The sequence below is a fragment of the Vigna umbellata genome, unplaced genomic scaffold, assembly GCF_029865625.1.
Source record: "Vigna umbellata cultivar VRB3 unplaced genomic scaffold, Vumbellata_1.0 scaffold_725, whole genome shotgun sequence".
In the NCBI taxonomy this organism is placed as follows: Eukaryota; Viridiplantae; Streptophyta; class Magnoliopsida; order Fabales; family Fabaceae; genus Vigna; species Vigna umbellata.
Window position 1 is genome coordinate 23,482 of NW_028274492.1, and position 6,128 is coordinate 29,609.

A 6,128-nucleotide genomic window follows, 5' to 3' on the forward strand; every position below is an offset into this window, starting at 1 on the left:
TTTACCTAAGGACGAACGCGAACGCTCGTTACCTTAGAACACAAAACCGAACGCTCATGCTATTTTGGCCGACCACTAATTGGTCGAGCAAATTGGACGAACGTCCAATTTTGACTAACCAAAATTGGACGTACGCGCGTTCTGCAGAATTTTGCAGAATCACATCAGATTTTTCCAGAAACCAGAAACCCCATTTTCATCCCCTTCCATTTCTCAGTGCCAAGCCCACTTAAGGAGATGATGATGGAGGTTTCCTGGTGGTGGCTGGAGCACTTCCAGGTGGAGAGACCCACCACCAACTGCTGTTGCCCACTTTTGCTGAACGTAATTTGGGTTCCTTATCACCCCTCCGGTAAGCAACTTTGCAGCTAGCATAATATATTAGGATCCCCTGATTAATTGGGAGGTTACAGTAACTTGGTGTCATTTGATTCTTTCCGAGTCAGAGTGGGTGAGCCGTGGCTGACTTAGTGCAGATTTGGTAACAGGAAACCTAGGTTAATCTGGTTTGGAGAGGTATGGTAAGGGGAGAGAGGTTTTATGGTTCGGGAACGAGAATTCCCTGTTGTTTTACTGCAGAATCGCTAAAGGAAATAGGTGTACTGAGCTTGTGACAAAACCAGTAGGTAGATTAGTAGTCTTGCACGTAATAAGGGGGGATTATAAGCCAGATAGGAGATAGTTAAGTTACCTTGGATCTTGGATCATTAAACTGGACAAGAGGCAATGGTTTATAGATGCTACTGGACCTTACCAATGACTACTAATTTATAATTTTTGGACATCTGAGTAGGTGCAGTTAATTCCTTAAAGTTAACATTTTATATATTTCTACCACCTCTGACCTTTGCTGGTTATTTTGCTCATAACTTTCTCCACGGAACTTCAAATGAGTTAATTCTTGTTTTGTTGGAAAGCTCTTTGAGTCTAGATTCCAACAAAACAAGTATCAAGTCATTTGGAGTTCGGTGGAGAAAGTTAAGAACAAAACAAGTAGCAAAGGTCAGAAAAATAGAGTTGGGGAGCAGTGTTCATCTAGCTGGGGAGTACAGTTAAAGTTTTTGTATAAATTACCTTTTTTCCTATGGTAATCGATTACAAGACCCCTGTAATCGATTACCAGGGCAGAAATTGGCCAAAAATGCTTATGGAGCTCATCTAACTTACATGAAAGCACCTAAATGACATTTTTTTTCAACAATTCAATGACTTAACATGTTCCGACACCATACACACTAGACACATGTACTTGTAATCACTTACAGAGAAGTTGTAATCGATTACCAGGTTAAAATTGCAGTTTTGTACTGAAAGTTGATATGCGCTACCCAAATGTGACAATTGCGCTCCCCATGATTGTTTTTTTTTGTTGTGAGTGTCTTTTAAAGATATTGTTAATGGAGGATCCTTGTTGGTCATGGTTGATGGTTTTCACAACTTGTAGTGTGAAGTTTAGTAAGTCTTCTGTGTAGGGAAGACCCATCCTGAGTGGTCTTAGCAACGCAGGTTAAGTCCTGCACCATACACACTGGAGACATGCACTTGTAATCACTTACAGAATGGCTGTAATCGATTACCAGGTTAAATTTGCAGTTTTGTACTGAAAGTTGATCTGTGCTACCCAAGTGTGACAGTCGCGCTCCCCATGATTGTTTTTTTGTTTGTTATGAGTGTTTTTAAGATTTTATGAATGAAGGACCCTGTTGGTCATGGTTGATGGTTTCTACAACTTCTAATGTAAAGTTTGGTAATGAATCAATGATGTGTGCGAAAAAGCCCAAACCTTGGTGATACCAACCTCAACGGTGTGTGCGAAAAAACCTAAACCTTGGGAGAAATACCGCCAACCGCAATGGGAGACAAAAGCCAAAGACTTACACAACCACGAAAATGTCGCCAACGACAATGCACGCCAAAATCAACAAAATTCCAAAACGACAGATATATACCTTAAAACGAGCCCACAGTCACACCATCAAAAAATGGGGAAATGGATAAAAAGAGAGACAAAATCCTCAACAGTGACCAAATGACCCAAGAAACGAAGTAAGAAAAGTCGAACTCAAACTCAAAGGGGAGAGAGAAACAACATTTCAATGGTGGACAGAAAGTAAAGAAAAGCGAGGAACGAAGAGAACCAAAACGGTGGAGAGAGATGAATGCTTCAATGGTGGAGAGAGATGGAAGCTTCAATGGTGGAGAGAGAGAGTTGAGAAAACCAAACTGCAAAAAAGAGTGAATCTGAAAAAATAAACTGCCAAAAGGAGTTTCTATCCAAATTCATTCCAAAATTGCCCTTCTGAACAAATTTCACCTTTTTTAAAAAACTTTTTAAAACCAACCAATGAAACAACGCCACGTGGCGTTGTCAAAAAGTTGGCAAAATATAGTTGTTAAAGAAACCTTTTCCTATTCTATACCCTCATTCCAGTACAAACCACACACCCCCTTCTCTTCTCCTTCTCTTTCCCATTTCCATCACCCACCCTCACACACATCCCCCCTCCTCTTCTCCTTCTTTTTTCCATTTCCATTACCCTCACACCCACCACCGAGGAGTCTTGCAAAAAATGTGATGGAGAGATTTTCTCAGTCCTGTGATATCCCCAAGACATGTCCGCAGAATGTTAACACTAATAATCCAATCACAATTGAAGATATATATTCTAGATCTGTTAATGGACACTATGACTCTGATTTTGATGATACTCGGCCTAAAAATAATTTGTTGGAGGAGCCCTACATAATGACAAATGGCTATCATGACATCGATGGCAATTTTGAGGGTTTAAGTTGTGATGAACTTGAAGAGGATGCAGATGCAGACCTAATAAGAAAGATCAAAGGAGGTTGAGGAGAAGGTTATTCTTCTTTCAAAGAAACTGGAACGAGAAAACGTTTTTCCTGATGGTGGTTATGATGTGTCAGTACTGATTTAGACAATCAGACATCTACTAGAGGAGAAAATAAGTTTGGCTCTGGAAGTTTCAACCCATTTAAGGTCTCAAATTTCTTACAGAGTATTCGTGAGAGAAAAACTTAGCCATGTCAAAACAGAACTTGATTATCGAACTCAAAGACTAGAAAAAGAAAAGAATGAGATGCAATTAGTACTGGAGAAGGAATTGGATAAGAGGTCAAATGACTGGTCATTTAAACTTGAGAAATACCAATTAGAGGAGCAAAGACTCCGTGAGCCAGATAGAGAGCTTGCTGAGCATAATGTGTAACTTCAACGGACATGAATATCTGTTAGACCGATGTCTGAACGGATATTCCATTTCCATTTTTTTAACGTTTTAACTGTAGTTCAATTTTTACTGAAGGACAATTATGGAATGAGGTGGTACATGTGGACGTGGAGGGAGCAACTTTCGTAAAGAAAAGGCTATAAAACAAATGGTTAAAACTATTAAAAAAATTGAAACAGTTTTGGAAATATTAAAAGAAAGAACATTCGTTCTATTTTTTTTTAGTTTAGGAAACTAGTTAAAAATTAAATAAAAGTTGAATAACTTAGGCTAGAATATTCTCACTTTTATTTATGAATAAGTTTCTTATTTAACAAATATTCCTTTATAATTTAAAATATTGTTCATATTACCTAATTTAAAACTATATTTTAAATTATATAATCTTATTTAATATTTTATAATTACATCAAATTATAAAAATTAAAATGTTATTTTAAATCACATAATTTGGAACCTAAATTATAGATTTCTTTAATTGTATAATTTAGAATTACATTTCAAATTGTTTTAAATAGAAATTATAAGATTATGATAGAAAGATGAGTATATTGTGACATATTTATAGACTTTTCTAAACCTTACTATAATATATATAAAAAAAAGAGATATTTTTTATCACAATATAATTTTTACCATTTAATTATCATTATAAGTGTGTGAATAATTCCCTGATTAATGGGGTTAGCAGCAGATTTGGTGAATATATTATATTATTTGACTTGATATTGTATTTATGGGTTATTATGTCAACATATTATATATTATTATTAGTTGGGTGTTTATTGGTAACACGGTCGTACATAAATCTCCAAACTCGGAGTTCACGAATTATATATTTTAGAATATAATACAAATTTATCATGACGGTTATACGTTGTTGATATTATTCATATGATGGGAATGAATTAAAAGAAATATGGAGTGAGCCAAATAATAACCTAATTAAATATAAGTTTTTGTTTTCTTTGTTAACAGGGTTAAATATGTTTTTAGTCCCTAAACTATTGGCCGTTTCTGGTTTTCGTCCCTCTTCCAAAGTAAGGTACAATTTGGTCCTCATTCTTTAGAAAAACGTTCGTTTTAGTCCTCAAAATTTTGTTTTTAGTCCTCGTTTTAGTCCTCAAAACGTTCGTTTTTTCGACTAAAACGAACGTTTTTTAAAGATTGAGGACTAAATTGTACCTTACTTTGGAAGAGGGACGAAAACCAGAAACGGTCAATAGTTTAGGGACTAAAAACATATTTAACCCTTGTTAACAATACATTATATTCTTTAGTTTTAGTTATTCACTCATAAAAGTAGCAAAGAAAATTTTAATTCATCCCATTTTATAACAATTCGACAGTGAGTTAGCTAATTCGCAAGTTGGTAACTAAAAAAAAAGTAAAAACTCAAACATTATGTAAAAGCTAAGATTTAAACATGATAAAAAGAATCATATAATTACTATTAATACACACCATTAACCAATAAATCTTAGTAAAAAAGCATGTTGTCAGATTGAATTATGTTGATTCTTTTCTTATTGATCTGTGTAGGTTGCGTAAAACAAGACAAACTAAGTTGGTAAGTTTTACTATAAATACATTAGAAAATTAAAATAAAAAATAAAATGAATTATTTTATAAGATTAAATTCATATAATGTTGTTAAATTCTTATTTTAAACTTAGGTAGATATTGATTTTAGCTTATTAAAAAGGTTTTTGTTGCTATTTTTTCTTTCCTAAAAATAATTTTAAAGAAACACCAGACAAATCACAAAAATACTAGGTATATTTAAACTATTTTTCCATAAAAACTATAATAACCTGGAAATTAATTAGAAAACTTAATGAGGTATTAAGTTAATAAAACTAGAAATTGTTCCTTTAAAAGCCATTTTTAAACACATTCTGATGCATTTAACCCAACTCCATTCTCTCTCTAGAACTCAGTCTTCTTCTCTCTGCCTTCTCTCTACCATTCCCTCACATTCAGCCATTGCATGTTTGATTAGGTGGTGCTCAAGTGACCGCGGCGCAGAGAGATTTGCAACCATCCAATTAGATTTTCGTTCTTCAGCGGGTAAGTCGTTTTCCTTTCTCCTCCGTGATTTTGGAACCTAGGGCATGCATCTTTACTGGTTGCATGTAGCTAGAAATATTCCCTTCCATTTCCTCTGTTCATCCTAGCTCTAAGAACTGTTTCCATCACCATTTTGGTGGTTGTAGGGCACTGTTTAGGTCCTTGCTGTGAGATACTATATATTAGGGATTTCCAGCAGGCTGTGCTGTTCAGTCAAGTCATTCTAAGGTAAGGGGAGCTGGATCTTGCTTTCTGTTATATAAATTAGGGTGTGCACGAGATAAATTGTTGTTTGAAGTGGGGAAATAACGTATGTATGGATTTTTATGTATGGGTGTTGTTTGTATTGGAATTGGAAATTTTGTATGTGAACTCGATTGCTCAAATGCTTATCTAATAGTGAAACTGTGGAATTGGGATGGATAAGGTTTGAGGCTGATATTGAATGGTTGAATGAAGTGAAGTCTGTTAAATAGGTGATTAGAACAATACTTAAGTTAATTAGAGTGTTTAGGGTCTTATTAGAGGAACTAAAGTGGTCAAATTGAGAATTGGGTATTACAGATTATTCTGGTCAGTTTAGGTGGCTTAGGCAAGTAAATTAGGACCTAATTGGACCCCTAAAATGGTCAAAATCAAACTCAAGGTGGTAGAATTAGATTTGGGCTTCTAGGTTGAGAGATTTTCAGTTTTCAAGTATAAATCAATGCATAAAGACTTTAAAAAGATGTTAGGAAGGGTTAAAATCAGTTAAACATGTTTAAGTCAATATATACTTCGAGTTGGGGGTGTTAGAAGTTCATCAAA